The 19,159-nt window shown below is 41.7% G+C and overlaps 1 protein-coding gene across 2 annotated transcripts in view; it reads left to right on the top strand.

Annotated features, from left to right (window-relative positions):
- Positions 1–19,159, top strand: part of RALGPS2 (Ral GEF with PH domain and SH3 binding motif 2) — a 312,954-nt gene that overhangs the window by 14,861 nt on the left and 278,934 nt on the right. For both annotated transcript variants that reach the window (XM_032631376.1, XM_032631382.1), the window contains one exon: positions 11,976–12,115. The gene's annotated coding sequence lies outside the window, so the exon portion shown is untranslated. The remainder of the gene's footprint in view (positions 1–11,975; positions 12,116–19,159) is intronic.

Genomic DNA, 19,159 nt, shown 5'->3' on the forward strand with positions numbered 1-19,159 from the left:
GAGAAAATTGTTGCAAGCTAGTTGAGCTGTAAGGTGAACTTGACTATGATAATGGGACACAGCTCAGCAAAGACAGCAAGGTCAGCTGACCGGTGTTCTGTTCTCCTCTGCATGCTGTATCTACTGACCTGGTTCAGGATCACCTTTTTGTTCTCCAAAGAGCTATTACATTAGCGCCAGGGTGGCTCAGGAATGTCTTTTGTACAATTAACCAGTAAGGATGCCAACAGATGTATGTGGAATGAATGGATTCAAAGAGACTGATTAATATTTGTAATTAATCCTAGAGAACCAACTTTGCATTGAACTATCAGCCTAAATTCCTTTTTTTCTAAATGGGTCTAGAAATTCTTGGGCGGGTGGGAAAAATACCTTTTATAGAAAATGTCTGTTTAAATCTCCAGTCTGGCTATCTCAACTGTGTTGGTCAGGATAGGCTAGATATGCTATAGTAACAAACAGCCCTCACATCTTAGGATTTATGCAACAAAAGTTTATTTATGGCTCACACCATATCTGAGGTCTGAACAGCTATCCAGAGCAACTATCCTCACATGTTGACTCAGTGTTCCATTCGATCTTAAGGCTCTTCCTTATCAATGCATGTTTTCCTGATTGCCACAGCAGAGAAAAAGCAAGGAAGAGCAAATAAATGGAGGTGGCATGCGTCATATTTAATTTGCAAAAGCAAGTCCCATAGCCACACTGAACTCTGAGCAGGCAGGTGTATCAGATACTGGCTCCTGTAAAAAACAAAACAAAACAAAACAAAAAACCCACTGCAAACTTATGATTTCAATAACACCGTTTATAATTTCTTGGGATTCTGTGAGTTGAATAGGCAACTTCTTTGCTGGTTTTGCCTGAGCTTACTTGTGCAGCTGTACTTGGTTAGATCGGCTGGGCTGAAAAGTCCTAGATGTCCTCATTCACATGTCTGGCATTTCGTGCTGGCTGTTGGCTGGGGTGCCTCAGGTCTTCATGTGGCTTCTCATCCTCCAGTAGACTCAGCTGACTTCCTTACATGTTAGTCTCAGGACAGTGGTCCATGAGGACAAAGGCAAAAGCTGCCAGGTCTCTTGAACCCAGGCTCCAGAACTTGCACAACACTTCCGCCACATTCTATTGGTCAAGCAAGGCCAGTAACAAGGCCAGCCCAGATTCAAGGTATGGGGGAATAGTCTCTTGGTGGAATGTTCTATAAAGTCATTGCAAGTAGAAAATATTAAACCATTGCTCCTAGGGGAAATACAAGGTTAAGTTCCTGTGAGCCTCTGGATACAACATTTTAATCAACTGATCAATAATAATGTTATTTTATGAGAGTACCTATTTAAAGACACCTTACTTAATATATATTGTTGATTCATTAACATTAACTCATGGCCAACAGCGCTATAACTCATGCCTGAGTGAAGCTTATCTAATACAATGTGTTTTCTCCATAAGGCATATCACAGCCTTCATGTCCTTAGAACACTAGACAGCACTTCAGCATTATACTTGGGAATCATTTAAACAGTGAAATCACCAAAAAAAGCACAAAAATGCGGGGAAAAAAGTCACTAAATAACGCCCCCCCCCAAAGGATACATGTTTATAGTATAAGAACTGAAACAAGAAAGCTTGTTTTACCTCAGCTGGGAACATGTGTGTCAGCCAACTCAGATGTTTTACCACTCTCCTCATGCCCATGAATGAGCATGAAAGCAACATGAGTATTGATTTGTGGATTACAAATAAATTTTAGTAAGTAGGTGAGTTTGCAAATATGCAACTCACAAATAATGAGGATTATTATACATAGAAGAGGGAAACCAGATTGATGAACAGTGGTGATTCTTTTACACTCATTCATGGGAAAGCAGAAAAGAAATGAACATTGCTGGAGTGCTTACTATATGCTTGCCTTTTACATTTACTATGTCATTTAATATAATAAAACATAATTTAATATAATCTTTTAATATATTGCTGGATTCAGTTTCCTGTTTGTTTGGTTTTTTTCCTGTGATGTCTTTGTCTGGTTTTGGTATCAAGGTACTACTGTCCTCATAGAAAGAGTTAGGAAGTGTTCCTGTCTCTTCTGTATTTTGGAAGAGTTTGTGAAGGACTGGTGTTGACTTTTCTATAAACTTTTGGTAAAATTCACCAGTGAAGCCATGTGGTTCAGGGCTTGTGTGTGTGTGTGTGTGTGTGTGTGTGTGTGTGTGTGTGTGTGTGTTGGGGGGGGATATTTAATTACCAATTCAACCTCCTGTCATAGGTCTAGTCAGATTTTCTGTTTCTTCTTGAGTCAGTTTTGATAGTATCTTTCTAGGAATTTGTCCATTCATCTAGGTTATCTAATTTGTTAGAATACAACTGTTCATAGTATTCCCTTATTTTTATTTAATTTCTGTAAGGTCAGTGTAATCCCTGTCATCCCTGATTTTAATAATTTGAGCTTTCTCTCTTATTTCCTGATCAGTGTAGGTAAAGGTTTGTCAATTTTTTAATCTTTTCAAAAAACCAACTTTTTGTTTTGTTAATTTTTTCTTCTCTATATTTTATTTATTTTCACTTTCATCTTTATTGCTTTCTTCCTTCTGCTTGTGTTGGGTTTCATTTGTTGTTTTTCAAGTTTCTTAAGGTGGAAGATTATGTATTGATTTGGGATCTTTCTTCTTTTAAAATATTTAGTTACAAATTTCCTTCTGTGAATGTTCTTCGTTGTAGCCCATAAGATTTAGTATGTTGTGTTTTCATTTACATTCATATCAGAATCTTTATTCTAATTTCCCTTGTTTTTTCTTTTCTTTCTTTCTTTCCTTCTCTCTCTCTCTCTCTTTTTATTTTTTCTTTTGATCCATTGGTTATTTAGGAATATGTTGTGTAATTTCTACATATTTGTGAATTTCCCAAATTCCCTTCTGCTACTGGTTTATAATTTCATTCCATTGTGGTTGAAGAATTTACTCTGTATGATTTTAACCCTTTTGATATTACTGAGAGTTATTTATAGCCAAACATGTGGGCTATCCTAGAGAAAGATCCATGTGCACTTTAGAAGAATGTGTATTTTGCTGTTGTTGTATAGAGCATTCTACAAATATCTGTTAAGTCTAGTTGGTTTATACTGCTGTTCAAGTCTTCTGCTATTTCGTTGATCTTCTGTCTCATTTTTATATTTATTATTGAAAGTGAGGTTTTGAAGTTTCCAACTATTATTGTTGAATTATCTACTTCTCCTTTCAATTCTGTCTTTTTTGCTTCATGTACTTTGGGACTCTGTTGATAAGTACATATACGTTTGTAATTGTTTTATCTTTTTATAGATTAACCCTTTTATTATTATAAAATTTTCTTCTTTTTCTCTAGCAACAATTTTGTCACATATTAGTATAACATAGTGTAATTAGGGCTTCCCTGGTGGCGCAGTGGTTGAGAGTCCACCTGCCAATGCTAGGGGACACGGGTTCATGCCCCGGTCTGGGAAGATCCCACATGCTGCAGAGCGGCTGGTCCCGTGAGCCATGGCCGCTGAGCCTGCGCGTCTGGAGCCTGTGCTCCACAACAGGAGAGGCCACAACAGTGAGAGGCCCATGTACAGCAAAAAAAAAAAAAAAAAAAAAATAGTGTAATTAATTTGTGTAATGTTTTATCTGATATCAGTATAGTTACTCCAGCTCTCTTTTGGTTACTGTTTACATGGTATATCCTTTCCATTGTTTTACTTTCAACTTATATGTGTCTAAAATTTGTCTCTTATAGAAAGCATATAGCTGTATCATGTTGGTTTATTTTTATCCATTCTGCCAATATCTGCCTTTTAACTGAAGTAAGTGTTAATTTCATTGAAGATCTTTTGTATATGATGAGTCAATTCTCTCTTGCTGTTTTCAAGATTCTCTTTTTGCCTTGGCTTTTGACAGTTTGATTTTGATGTGTCCAGGTGTGGGTATTTTGAGTTTATATTACTTGGAGTTTGCTGAGCATCTTGAATGGGTAGATTGATGTTTTTCATCAAATTTGGGATGTTTTTAGCCATTATTTCTTCAAAGGTTCTTTTGCCCTTTCTCTTTTCCTTCTGAAACTCCAATTATGCATATGTTGGTACACTTAATGGTGTCCCACACATGTCTTTGAGGTTCTATCCATTTTTCTTCATTCTTTTTCTTTCTGTTCCTGAGACTGGATAATTGCAATTGACCTATCTTCAAGATTGCTAATACCTTCTTTTGCCTGCTCACATTGTCTTTTGAGCTCCCCTAGTGAATTTTCCATTTCAACATCAGAATTTCTATTTGGTTCTTTGTATGTATGTATGTATGTTTATGAAATTTCTATCTCTTTATTAATATTCTGTATCTGGTGATACATAATTCTTATACTTTAGTTCTTTTGGTGATATATAATTCTTATACTTTAGTTCTTTAGACATGACTTCTTTTAGTTCTTTGAATATATTTAAAATAACTGATTTAAGGTCTTCATCTAGTAAATCCAATATCTGGACTTCTTCAGAGACAGTTTCTATTGATTGCTTTTTCCTGTGTATGGACTGTACTTCCTTGCTTATTTACTTGTCTGGTAATATTTTGTTGAACACTAGATATTTTAAATAATATAATGTGACAACTCTGGAAATCAGATTTTCCACCCTTCCCAGGTTTGTTTTGCTGCTGCTATTTGGTGTTGTTTGTTTGTTTAGTGGCTTTTCTGAACTAAGTCTGTTTTCTTTGTTAAGTTGGCCACTGAAGTCTCTGCTTAATTGGCTTAGTGGTCAGCTAATGATTGCACAGAGATTTCTTTAAATGCCTAGAACTAATAAGTCTCCCAGTCTTTGCTGAGGACTCTGTGTGAATGTTGAAGCACACCTTCAATACTAAGCCAGGCAGTTGACAACTCTGTCTTCGCCTTTACTTCCTCCTTTTTCAGAGCTTCAAGGTCAGCCAGAGGTGAGACTTTAGGGCCTTCTCAGGTATTTGCTGAACCTGTGCACAGCCCAACATATGCACATGACCTTGTAGATTCCTGAGAATGTGTCAGGGTTTTTCAAAGCTCCTATAAACATTTCATTCCACAGTTTTTCCTTTTAAACTTTTTGCTTAGCTTATTGTTTGGCCCACTGTTACCCATTGCTTTAGGTAGCCGTAAAGTTAAATAATTACCTCTAATTGTTGTCAACAAACATATCAGAGTAAAAGGCTTTTCACACTGAGTGAGCTCCAAGGTAGGTCAAATAGAGATAGCCTTGCCAGTGGGGTTTTTCAGAAAATCACCAGACAACTCAAATAATGACCATTCTCTGGGAATGAGGTTTTAAAGGTGCTTCAATCCTGTTTTGCCCACTCCAGTGGCTGGCAGGTTTCTAGTTTTCACCACGATTGGAAGCTTTTGGTTTTCAAGGTCACCATGGAGCTGGAGAGGGGTCATGTTATATGGTTTGTTTTCTTTTTTGCGGTACGCGGGCCTCTCACTGCCATGGCCTCTCCCGCTGCGGAGTGCAGGCTCCGGACGCGCAGGCTCAGCGGCTATGGCTCACGGGCCCAGCCGCTCCGCGGCATGTGGGATCTTCCCGGACCGGGGCACGAACCCACGTCCCCTGAACCGGCAGGCAGACTCTCAACCACTGCACCACCAGGGAAGCCCTAGGGGTCATGTTAAAATGTCACAAAGTTTGCTGTTCTTACTGAGATCCAGTGGTTTTTCTTGAATAAATACCTATGGATTGAATAAATAGGCTAACCAAAACACCTTTTGTTAATTTTCAGAGTTTTGGAAAGAGTTGATTCTGACCATTTTGGCAAGTTTTCTCATTGTTTTTAATGGAGGAAAGAGTTTTTGAAGGTCCTTTTTCATTCATGTTCCTTGGTAGCTATTTTGATCCTTATTACAGCAGTTAGGATTAGGTTCATATACATGTGACAAAAAACCTGAGTTAACAGTGGCTTAAATACACAGGTTGTATTCTCTCGCATTAAAATTTAAAAATAAGTTCAAACTATTCAGGGACAGCAACTTCTTTCAGCTTTCAACTCTGCCAGCCCTAGAATATGGCCCTCATTTTCTTTTCTTTTCTTTTTTTTAAACTATATATAATCTAGGTATATTATGTATAGCATACCTACAGGTGCACATATGTAAACACACATACATTGTTAGGGTTAAGCTTTGGGTTAGGGTTTTTGTGTCTTGAAGGCTTGCATTGTGCAATTTCTCGGTCTGTTTTCCAGATGATCCCCCACCTCAGTTACATCGTTTGCAAATCAGTGTTCTCTCACATTCGCTCCACTGCCTTTTCGTTGTGCAGATACTTTGCCTGTGCCATCGAAAACCCTTTTCCATCGCCTGGAGCCCCAACTGGCTTTATTGTGCTTCTGTTTCCCTTGCCCAAGGAGACCGATCCACAGACATGTTTCTTAGACTGAGGTCCAAGAACGTACTGCCTATGGGTTTCTTCTAGGCCTGGCCTGGCTTTAAGTTTTACGTTGCAGTAGTCGATTTAGTGTCAGGTTCTTGTTGTAGGTGGTACGAGAAAGGAATCCAGTGTGATGCTTGTGCATGGAGCAGTCCAGTTTCCCCAGCACCATTCATTGCACAAGCTATCTTGTACCCATGGGACCTTCTCACCTCCTTTGTCAGAGACGAATTGACCACACAAGCGTGGCTTTCTCTCTGGGCTCTCTGTTCTCTTCCTTGGATCTATGTGGATGTCTTGTGTGCCAATACCATGCTGTATTAATGATGGTAGGTTTGCAGTCTAGTTGGAAATCAGGCAGCATGGGACGTCTGAAATCTGCACTTCTTTCTGAAGAGCATATGGACACTCTCTAGGTTCTTTTGTGTTTCCAGACACATTTCGGAATTCTTGGTTATACTTGTCTGAGAAAGTCTGTGGGTATTTTGAGAGGAATGGCATCCACTCTATGGATTGCCTCAGGGGCATGGAATCATTTGCACAAGACGGACTCTTCTGACCTATGAGCATCACCTATCTTTCCATGTTGGGTGTGTGTTGTCTTCATTTTCTTTCATCGATATGTCTCTCATCCCATTTTCTGAGTTTCGGGTCTTGTAGGTCGTGGGTTAGATGGACTCCTAGGTATTTTCTTTGTGTTGTTACCGTCATTGTCCATGGGGTTGTCTTCTTCCTTTCTCATTCGGATAGTTTGTTGTGAGTGTACAGAATGGCAACCGATTTCTGTAGTATCGATGAGGTTTGTACCCTGCAATTGAACTGAGTTTCCTGAGTTTTGTTTTGTTTTCTTTTGGTGGGGGATTGCCTTCAGCATTTTCTGTGTAGAGAATCGGGTCAACTGAAATCTTTCCTCTGCCATCTGATACTCTTCTTTCTTCTTTCCATGCCGTTATTATGGCGAGGACTTTCTCTGCATTTGTGCTCTGCCTTGGTGGGCTCCAGGTCCTCCAGCTGACTAGGGGGGAAGCTTGGCATGGTGCTCCAGGTCAGAGCTGGCAGTGCTGAGCTCTTTTCATAGCCCAGGATTGGGCCCCATGGACCTCTGGGACCTGGTTCCAGACAACCCTCCATTGGCCCTCATTTTCATGGTCTAAGAAAACTCCTTAGCTCCAGCAGTCATATCTGCATTCCAGGAGACAAGAAGAAGGAAGAGGTGAAGAAGAGCACACGCCCTTCCTTTAAGTATGCTTCCCAGAAATTGCACATGATATTTTAGAAGGTAGTCACATAGCCACACCCAGCTACATGGGAGGTTGAAAAATATGGTCTCTATTTAGAAGGCCATGTGTGCAGCTAAAAACCAAGAGTTTATTACCAAAGAAGGAGGGAAACTAGCTGTGACATGTATTCGACAGGTAAAGAAACTAAGGTTTAAAGAAGTTCAGCAATTTATTCAAGGACACCCGGGCAGTATGTAGTGGTGCTAGGATTCAAATCAGGTGGTCTGATCCTAAAGCCTGTACTTTTTTTTAATGTTTATAGAGCACATTTTATTTTATATAATTGAATCCCATTGATATAATAACAATGCATTGCTGTTCTTTTCTGGGTGAAATATACAAAGTTCACAAAATTTCTCTCCCCTTGGTGCATATCATACTTTTTCTGGTTTTTAAAAAAATTTTTTTAACTTTTCATTTTATATTGGATCATAGTTTATTAACAATGTTGTGTTAGTTTCTGGTGTACAGCAAAGTGATTCAGTTATACATATACATGTATCTATTCTTTTCAAATTCTCTTCCCATTTAGGTAGTTACATAATATTGAGCAAAGTTCCCTGTGCTATACAATAGGTCATTGTTGGTTATCCATTTTAAATATAGCAGTGTGTACATGTCAGTCCCAAACTTGCTAACTATCCCTTGCCCGCACCCTTCCCCCGGAAACCATAAGTTCGTTCTCTAAGTCTGTGAGTCTGTTTCTGTATTGTAAATAAGTTCATTTCTATAATTTTTTTTAGATTCCACATATAAGCAATATCATACGATATTTGTCTTTCTCTGTCTGACTTACTTCACTCAGTATGACAATCTCTATGTCCATCAGTGTTGCTGCAAATGGCATTATTTCATTCTTTTTAATGGCTGAGTAACATTCTATTGTATATATGTCCCACATCTTCCTAAAGCCTGTACTTTTAACTGTTTTGCCGTACAGATTCAGAGAAGTTAAATAACTTGATGAGGTCACAGAATTGGCAAGTGCAGATCTGTCTGGTGCCAAAACTCATCTTTTTGCCATATTTACCCCAAGCCATCTATTTTACTCTGGTGGGCCATCAGGAGAGTGAAAAATACAAACCTCACTGTTCAACCTGAAGATTCCTGATAGAGATTTATTAAGATATCTAAATAAAGTACATCAAATGTTTTTTAAACACAGGATAACAATGAGTGCTTGAAGGACAGCAAATGAACCAAGATGACAGATAATCAGAACTAGAGCTATTAAGAAACATATGCTGTAGAACCTGCTTGCTTTCTGAAGTGGGAATAAAGAACCAGTAAGGTACAGGTTGTGAAATGCTATTAAAAAATCAGTATTGAAGTTTGCAATCTTGAACAGAATGCTAAGTACTAAGTTTATTTTGTTTTTCTCACTAATCTCCTAGATTCCTAGCCCCACTCTAACCAGTCAGTAGGTTATTATCAGTCCCTTCCACTCACATCTGGCTCTGGGATGGGGTGAGGCCCAGAGTAAGCCAGGTCTTAAGGTTCCGCTGAGCTCACCCAAGGTCTAAGAAAACAGACTCCAGTGCCTGCCTTGACTCACCCCATTTCTTTTCTTTCTTTTTCAACTCTTTCTTCGCTGTGGATTATCCTAAAGCTGAGTTAATTGAGGCCTGAATAAAGAAGGTCATATTATAATTATAACTTCAGGACAAGTTTGCAATTCAACCTGAGCTCCTTTTCATGTTGCTCACAGAGAATACACTCATGGAGAGGGTATCAGTGGAATTGCAGTTTGGTAACCAAACAGAAACACAATTGAAGCTGTGGTGACTAATACACAGCCACCCAAAGATAATCCACTGTGGTTTGAATCCATCACACACACACACACACACACACACACTCACACACACAGAGAAAAGGTTGGGTTCCAGCAGCTGGAGTAATTTTAGCTCTATCTAATGGTGTATGTTTGAATTACTGAAGTTAGAAAACTCATGGTTGGGGCTTCCCTGGTGGTGCAATGGTTGAGAGTCCGCCTGCCAATGCAGGAGACACGGGTTCGTGCCCCAGTCCAGGAAGATCCCACATGCCGCGGAGCGGCTGGGCCCGTGAGCCATGGCCGCTGAGCCTGTGCGTCCAGAGGCTGTGCTCTGCAACGGGAGAGGCCACAACAGTGAGAGGCCCGCATACCGCAGAAACAAAACAACTCATGGTTGGAACTTGGGCCCCATTGGGAGCTGCCATCTGTCCCCCTCCTTTGCCTCTGGAAGCTTCCTCACTGGCATGCAGCAGATCCCTATTTCTAAGAGCTCCCTCTTCACCCTGCCCTGGAACCCCAAAAATAACCTCTGCTGATACCTTCCCTTGACATACACACACACACACACACACACACACGCAGGAATAACTCCAGCCTCTGCTTTTGTCCTCCACTTTGAACTTTTTCCAGGCTGTGGCGCCTCTCCACTGGTCTTTCTATAGCGGCACATCTGAATTCTTTCTGTCTACAATAAGGTTAACAGATGCCTATTGTGAGAATACCAGATTGCATTTAATTTTAAAAATTTAATTGAACATTTTATTTTGAGGTATTTGCACATGCTGTGGTAACAAATAATACAGGTAGATACCATGAGCTCTTTGCCCAGTTCTCCCCAATGGTAATATCTTGCAAAACTATGGTACAATATCAGAGTCAGGATATTGACATTGGTCTAATCCCCAGATCTTATTCATGTTTCCTTCATCGTGTGTGTGTGTGTGTGTGTGTGTGTGTGTGTGTGTGTGTGAGTTCTTTGCTATTTTATCACATGTGGAGGTTGTTTGTCAATCACTATCTCTTGTGTTGCCCCTGACATCTAACCCCCCACATCTTCTTCTTGCTCCTTCCTCCACCCCCCAGCCCTAACCGCTGGCAACCTGTTCTCTATTGCTATATTTTTGTTGTTTTAAGAATGATATATAAATGAATCATAACCTATGTAACCTTTTGGGACTGGCTTTTTTGACTCAGCCTAATTCCCTTGAGATCCATCCAAATTTTTGCATATATTAATAAGTTGTTCCTTCTTATGCTGGGTTGTATTCCAAGGTATGGATGTACCATAGTTAATTTAACCATTTACCCACTGACGGACATCTGGGTTGTTTCCAGTTTGAAGCTATTATGAATAAAGCTGCTATGAATACTCATATACAGGTTTTTCTGTAAAGTTAAAACATAAGTTTTTATTCTCTGGGATAATTGCCCAAGAGTGCAGTTGCTGGGTCATGTGGTAGTTGCATGTTTAGCTTTGTAAGAAACTACCAAAATGTTCTCCACCAGCAATGTATGAGTGATTCAGTTTCTGTACATCTTGGCCAGCAGTTGATATTGTCACTACGGTACTTCTTATTTTAGTCATTCTGATGGGTGTGTAGTGAAATCTCATTGTGGTAATTTAAGTTTTTAAATCTATCTTTATATTTCAACTTTTAATTGTAAACTGGTTTGTGCAGCTTTCATGTATTGTTTTTTTCCCTAATACATTATTTTTTTTTCCTAATATATTATTTTTTTCCTAATACATTATTTTATTTCCTTACTTCTTTTTTTAAATTGAACTATAGTTGCTATACAGTATTATATAAGTTATAGGTATACAATACAATGATTTGCAATTTTAAAAGATTATACTCCATTTATAGTTATAGAATATTGGCTATATTCCATGTTGTACAGTATATCCTTGTAGCTTATTTATTTTATACATAGTAGTTTGTACCTCTTAATCCTCTACCCCTACCTTGCCCCTCCCCACTTCCTTCTCCCTACTGGTAACCACTAGTTTGTTCTCTATATCTGTGAGTCTGCTTCTTTTTTGTTATATTCACTAGTTTGTTGTAGTTTTTTAGATTCTACATATAAGTGATGTCATACTGTGTCTTTCTCTGTCTTGTGTATTATTTGTCAGAAGCTTCTTTACTATTAAACAACTGTGTGGAATGTTGGAAAAATTCCAATTTTCCACCAAATTTCTGCTAGTATTCACGTAATTCCATTTCACTTGTCAATCCACCCTTTTTTTCAATATGCTTAGAATTCTATCACTGTCTGCTTTTGATAGATGACTTGATGCACAATGTTGAAAAATCTTCAGTAATTGTCAACTCAAAAGTTAACGTGACATATACTGTATGAATAGTGTAGTTAACGGGCTATTCTCGCCTTCATGGGTCCATTATAAAGGGAATTGCTTTGTCCAAGTACCAATTATGTTTCTATATTCATAAAATATTTTTCTAATCAAAAAATTAAACTATGAAAAATAGACATCTGACTATATCTCTTCCAGCCCTTCCAGAATGAGAATTCATTCAGCCTCTCTGCCCAGTTCTGATCTGTAAGCTTCCACCTCGATTCCTCAATTCCACGTAGCCCAGGTCCCACACCAGCTTTCCGGCCATCATACTCGCCCCTGGGGAAAAATGAGAGGTAAGAGGGGAAACTCCGTGTCCAAGTTTTTATTTGTCTGGGAGGGAAATCGATGTTTTTAGCAGACAACTTGAATGTTCACTTTGAAAAAAATAGAGACCCAGTTGCTTGGATACAGCCAGAAATGCATATCATTGAATCTACAGATGACCCGTAGTCATTTTGTCCTTATTTGAGTGTCTAATGTGTTAAGGGGGAAAATGAGACAGCTCTAACAAACAACTCACACCTGCTTGGGCTTTCTCTGTTGGTCCTCTGGGTGTGTGTGTATGCATCACACACCCACACATAAGTGTGTAATGAATGGCTTAGTACAAAACCCTGCAACAAACATCAATTCTGTAGATTACCAGGGAGGCCTAATTGGGTTCACTAGCAAAGCAACTTCTATAAAGACTATATATAGTAGGCACATGCCTCCGTAGGCAGTGCAGCTATTTATTTTTTTAATAGGGGATTCTCATGTTACAAGGGCATCACAGATTACTGAATAATTTATTTAATGGTAGATTATATGGGCTTCACTCTTTGCCAATGAGCTCATACCCAAATGTCTAAAGGAGATAAGGTGAGCAAAAGCTAGAGCTCAGGCTTGGGTGAGCTGTTTTTTTTTTTTTTTTAAGATATGCATAACTGTTAGAGCCGTATATACGTATTTTACTTAATAATATCTCAGCTGCATTGTCATATACATAATCGAGGCACCACTTCATTACTGACATTTAGCTAACTCGTAGCAATGCATACAACACATGGCGCTGAGAGATACAGAATAGAATAATAAATGACCTTGTCTGTAGTTGATGATTTTAACAAAGGACTGTGATATATAAGGGTATGTTTGTTCTCTATGAAAATATAGGGAAACAGAGGGAGCAAAATTCAATGAAAGGGTGTTAGATTTGGAAAACGGAGACAAGAAAAATAGATCTGGATAGGTATCTTTCTGTGAACCTCTATTGTTATCTTTTCAATGATTTGAGATACAAAAAACAATCACTTCCAAGCTTATAGAACTTAAGACATTTTGCCTTGAACTGTATATAGTCCTCAGGTAAGCAGAGGTACCTTGAAACATGGATATACTTTTGTGTCAAGCAAAATTTTGATGAAGATAAAAAATTTATTTAAAAAAATTTTAAATTTGACAATAAAGATGGCAAAAGATTTGAACAGGCACATCACGTAGAAGGAAATCCACATGGCCAATAACTGTGGCAAGAGGTGCCTTATTTTTTTTAGTAATCAGGGAAATGCAGATTAAACCCATAATGAGATATCCCTATACACCCACCTGACAGTTAAAATTTTAAAGTTTGACAATAATAAGCGCTAATGAGGACAGAGAATAATGGGAACTACCGATAGTGGAACTTTGGATTGAAGCCATGATTTTGGAAAATAGTCACCATTGTCTACTGAGGTTGAAGATTCACACAACCTGTTCACAAGTGAAGAAATGCCACTGTGGGAAAATGCCCTGGAGGTAGATGTATATATGTATCCTGTGCACCAGAGTATATACAAGAATGTCTAGAGAAACATTGTTCCTAATAGCCCCAACCTGGAGACCAGGTTGTCTGCCCAACATAGAAAGGATAAGTGAGAACTAGAGCCACTTGCAATAGCAGGGATGAATTTCACAGACAGAATGTTGAGCAAAAGAAGCAAGACACATTTGGTAGAAAGCTCATAAACAAACAGGCAAAACTCAGTCTGTTGTTTAGGGATGCATAGAGAGAGGGTAAAACTATAAAGAAAAGCAAGGAAATCATTATAAGAAAGGTTAGGATGGCGGTTACTTTTAGAGGAAAGGAAGGATTGTGATAGCAAAGAATACGCGAGACTTCTGGGCACTGGAAACGTTGTATTTCTTGACCCGGCTGTGGTTTCATGGGTTTTCACTTTACAGTTATTCACTAAACTGGATATTAATTTTTAATGCACTTTTGTGTATGTATGTTATATTTCACACACACCTGCACACATGTACACAAACTATTAAATACTAAAAGATTGAGATTTGAAAAAAGAAACTTCCTAGTTCAATTTAGTTCCTTTAAAAAATGAACATGTTCAGTTGAATGAACACTTAAAACAATAAGTGAAATCTTATGTGTAGTTTCACATGAGAATTCTACAACGTAGTGCTGGAAAGACGGCCCGAGGAGAGGAAGAGCCCCTTTCCAGCAATCCCTGACCCTCAGCAGCTGTTTCCCTGGGCAATTCTTTGGGCCTCGATCCTCATCTGTAAAGAGGATCAGACCCAATTAGAACTCCTCGAAAGTCTCTGGTGTATTCTTGGGAGTTCTCTGTGGGAACTTTAATTTTTTTTAAATAAGAAATTCTTACCGTTTTGATGAGAATCTAAAGAACATGCACATCACCTGGGTCCTCTGTGTGTCCACTTTAGAGCTGACAGTGCCAGGATCATTCTGTGATTATGATTACGTTGGGGTCCTGATGTGCTGTTTCAATTGTCTCAGGCCACTAAGGTGAAAGCACAGGTGACCCTCAAGAGTAGAGTCTGCGTTTGCCAAGTGACCTCATGGAAGGCTTACAACCAGAGTTTTCATAGGAGTTTGAAGAGACCATGTTGTATGAGATGTGAGTTAGGGGACGATGCCTAACCCCAAAAGTGACTTGGTACCCAATGACAAAGTGAGGGGCAATTTACTCCGCAAAATCACGCCATCTGTCTTGTTAAAGTAATGCTGTTAACTTAAGATTTATTGGTTTGCCGTTTGGTTGTCAAAATCGTGACGCTCTTTTGATTTTATAGTTGTAGAAGTTACAAGCCTGTGGGATGCATGCCCAGTTTCATGCTTGTACATATTTAACGATCTTATAAAAGTAATTTACATCAACACTGGAAATCCTCAAACATTTTTTTTTTCTTGAGAAAGCACCACATGTCGTTGGAATTTGAGCCACGCTGAACCCCGTGACCTTCACTAACCCCTCCTGTGATTCTGTTCCCATTTTGGAAGTCAAGCCCTTTCCAAAGCAAGTGGGAGGGTGTGTCCCTGGTGCAGCCTGGAAGCCCAACACCCTCATCTCTAGTCATGACTCTCTACTGCAGGTGATTTTTCCTCCAGGGGACATTTGACAGTGTCAGGAGACCTTTTTGGTTGTCACAGCTAGAGGCAGGGCCTAGTCAGCAGAGGCCAGGGATGCTGCTAAACATCCTACAATGCACAGGACAGCCCTCCAGAGCAAAGAACTCTCCAGGCCATAATGCCAGTGGTCCCCAGGGTGAGAACCCCTGGTTCTGCTCCCTAGAGCTTTTACTGCTCTGTGTTTGTTCCCAGTTTATCAGGATAAGGCAGTAGTTTTCTTTTATAACTTACCTTTCCTGTTTCCTTCCACGCAGGAGTAAAAATAAGCAAAACAGTGCCTCAGGTGTGAGGTCAGTGGCCTGACCGGCTTGATTTAAGTGGAGGTTTGGAGGGGGTCAGCCTTTGTACTGTTGTTGAGGCCACCTTATTCCTGGTCCTCTTCTATGGGGTCCTGGTCCACCACCTACATAGAGTGATCTTGCTTTGCAGGGACCTGATCCCTGATGTTTGTAGCTGGTCTCTAGAGGGACTGTGCTCCAAAGTGATTCCCAGAGGAGCCAACATCACTTCCAGAATAAAACACTGGAAATAATATTTGAGAGCTTCCAACAGATCTGAGGAATCTGGATCAATCTCCAAGGTTGATCTCAGGTCCCCGTAGTTGTGTTTGTCTACGTGCCTGTAACAGCTGCTGGGGGACGTCTGTCCCGTGGCTATCTATCCCCGCGTAATTCTTATATTTGTTCATACAGAATCTGCTGGCTGTTCCTGGGTCCTATCTCACCTCCCCCCTCAGATATTTAAACCCTTGGGAATAGAGACTTCTGTGTCTTTTGCGGTCACTGGTGCACCCCCCAGCATGCTCAGCACGGTGGCTGGCTCTGTGGTGGTCATACTGTCAGCAAGCTAGGGAAAAAGACCATGTTAAAAAACAGGCCAGGGCTTCCCTGGTGGCGCAGTGGTTGGGAGTCTGCCTGCCGATGCAGGGGGCGTGGGTTCGTGCCCCGGTCCGGGAGGATCCCACATGCCACGGGGCGGCTGGGCCCGTGAGCCATGGCCGCTGAGCCTGCGCGTCCGGAGCCTGTGCTCCATGGCGGGAGGGGCCACAGCGGTGAGGGGCCCGTGTACCGCAAAAAAAAAAAAAAAAAAACAGGCCAGCTGGGATTATGGGTGACGATTTCTTGAACACTGTGCCCATCCTCTTCAGTCCCTCTTCTTGCCCATTTGTCGTTCTAGTGACCAGTGTCCAGTCACAAGCAGCCTCTTAATTTTGAAAGCATTCAAATCTACAGCTTTCTCCTGACAAGGGAACAGCCCTTGGTCTCCGGGACCAAACAAGTGGATGTGCTGTCACTCACCGGGCCTGGCAGGCTGCCCAAGGTAGAGATGGGCAGGGCTTCTGAGCACTCCTCCGTCTCTACCCTGTCTGGCCTCCTCCCCAGCGCACTCCCCCAGGGTCACAGAGACCGCTGTGGACAGGACTTCATCCAGCCCTGACAACCTCTGATGTAAAGCAGCTGACTGGATGCCTCACATCCTGCCTAAAACCACCCCCCTTTCCTCCCCACCCCCATCCCTTTTTAAAAAGAAAAAACAATTCCTCTGTCTAACATGTAGTCTTTCGAAAATACAGTGGAGACACCATGCCTTTAGCAAAACATGGATGCTCCTGTGGTGTGGCAAACAGGGCCCTTGTTTCCTGGCTGGTACTTTAGGGGTCTGCTCAGATCCCACAGCTGAGAGGAGGCTAGAGCTGCCAGGGGTCACTGACAAAACCGAGGGGCACAGACATCTCCACTTGGCACACAGCCCACAGACTCTCCCCATGGGCTCTTTGGTTGACACCCCTCCCCCTCCTCCAGGTGCCCTCCTCCTGGGTCCTGCACAGCTGGACCCACACCTGCATGGCTCAAGGTGGCTCACTGCAAAAGAAATGCAAACCATAGTTAAGGAAGGAAGCAAAATTGAAGGCCAGAGAAACTGAGCACTGGGGGTAAGGGAAAAAGGCTGGACCACAGAAAGGAAGGCCCATCATGGAGTCAGAGGACAGAAGAGTGACAAGCACAGCAAGTCATGTTGTAGGAGACAGGTTAGTGGCAAGGGGTCAGGTAAAGTCCATGAGCAATGCCCGGCTGAGGCCTCTCTTGTGGGATCTTGATGTTTTAGGTTTGGGGTAGAGCGAAGAGAGAGAAGGACGTGATGGCATAGGGATGACTAGGCAAGACTTGACAATCCTTCTGTCCATTTCAGCCAGATTTTTTTTTTTTTTTTTTTTTTTTTTTGCGGTACACGGGCCTCTCACTGTTGTGGCCTCTCCCGTTGCGGAGCACAGACTCCGGACGTGCAGGCTCAGCAGCCATGGCTCATGGGCCCAGCCACTCCGCGGCATGTGGGATCCTCCCGGACCGGGACACGAACCCGTGTCCCCTGCATCGGCAGGCAGACTCTCAACCACTGCGCCACCAGGGAAGCCCTCAACCAGATTTTAAATCTATTACGTCCAGACTTGGGGGAAAGGGAAGGAGTAGTTGTGATTTTCCCCTGACTTTACCCCAACACAATGATGACCTGGAGCCCAATGTATGACTCTGAAAGGGCAAGCCAGGCTCCGTCGTAGCCAAAGCATAGCAAGCCCCCAGCTCAGTGGTGGAGAAGAGCTAAATGTGGTCCATCCACCTGGTGTGAGCCAGAACCTAATTTTAGCCTCCCATGAGCATATGCAAAGTGGGTCACCAGCTGCCCTGTCAGCCTCACCCAGGGCCACTTCTGTTCTACATCCTGCACCTGTGGGGATGTGCATGTCTCAGTGCTCACCGGCCAGTTCTGAGGCTGAGAACATCCTGGACTCACCCAGGCCTCCTTATTCCCTTGGCAACAGCCAGCTCCTTCCTCCCCTCCCACCCCAGAAGCAAAACCACACTTCCTGCACTTCTGCCCTGGCAGGTGGACCCCATGGGGGTAGGGGCCTCATGGGGGAGGTCTGTGCCCTGAGTTATAAGCAGGGCGAAGGACAGTGAGCCCACTTCCCTCTGTGAGATGGGATACGATCAGGTCAGGAACCCATGGTTCAGTGTGCAGAGCATCCCGGCTCCTCTTTTCCCCTTCCTCTGGCTGCTGGCATTTTGTTCTTGTCATGGTTGATTAGCTTCCTAAGCAGAGGTTAGACAGAGAAAATGAAAGGAGAAAAATGGAGAAATGACAAGCTCTGGTAAAAGGTCTGGCGGGGAAGGAATTTAAAACCAATTAACCAATTGAGATGTCAATTATCCCATCCACTCCCTGATACCTTTGTGGTGTGTAGAGTTAAATGTTGGGTGTAGGCACAAAACACATTTTACACTCATTCACCAATGAGTTCTCTGGCCTTCAGCTTGAAAGCTGGTGAGCTCAAGGTCAGGATGGTCTGCTGGGACCCAGGCCACCAGGTGACACCACACTCACAACCAGCCTGCAGGCTGAATGACAGGAAGCCCCACCTGTGTGGATGGCTGGGGTAGTAGCTGCAGGGAGTATGTGTGATGTCTCGTTGGCACCGCGGAAAGACACACACAGGGATGGGCTGTGGGAGCAGACAGAGTGGAAGGACAAAGAAATGTCTCTTCCTCCGTCATCCTCTGGGAGAACACCAAAGTCCTGAAACCTGGCCCTGAGGGATGACCACATATTAGAGGACCATCAAGGAACAGATCTGAGTAGTGGGAAGAGGCCAAACACTGAAAGCCACAAGGGCCCCTCTGGCAAGAAGAGAGGATCTTGCTGCCAGGACTCTCAGGCCTAGAATTCTCTGCTAGTGGCCTCACTTCTTTCACCTTATTTATCCTTCCTCTTCACTGGACTATGTCACTCAAAAGAAAATGTGATGCTTAGGGAAACAAGTAAGACAGAGACAGACAAATACTGTATGTTATCACTTACACGTGGAATCTAAAAAAATATGATAAACTAGTGAATATGACAAAAAAGAAGCAGACTCACAGATACAGAG

The sequence above is a fragment of the Phocoena sinus genome, chromosome 1, assembly GCF_008692025.1.
Source record: "Phocoena sinus isolate mPhoSin1 chromosome 1, mPhoSin1.pri, whole genome shotgun sequence".
NCBI classification, from domain to species: domain Eukaryota; kingdom Metazoa; phylum Chordata; class Mammalia; order Artiodactyla; family Phocoenidae; genus Phocoena; species Phocoena sinus.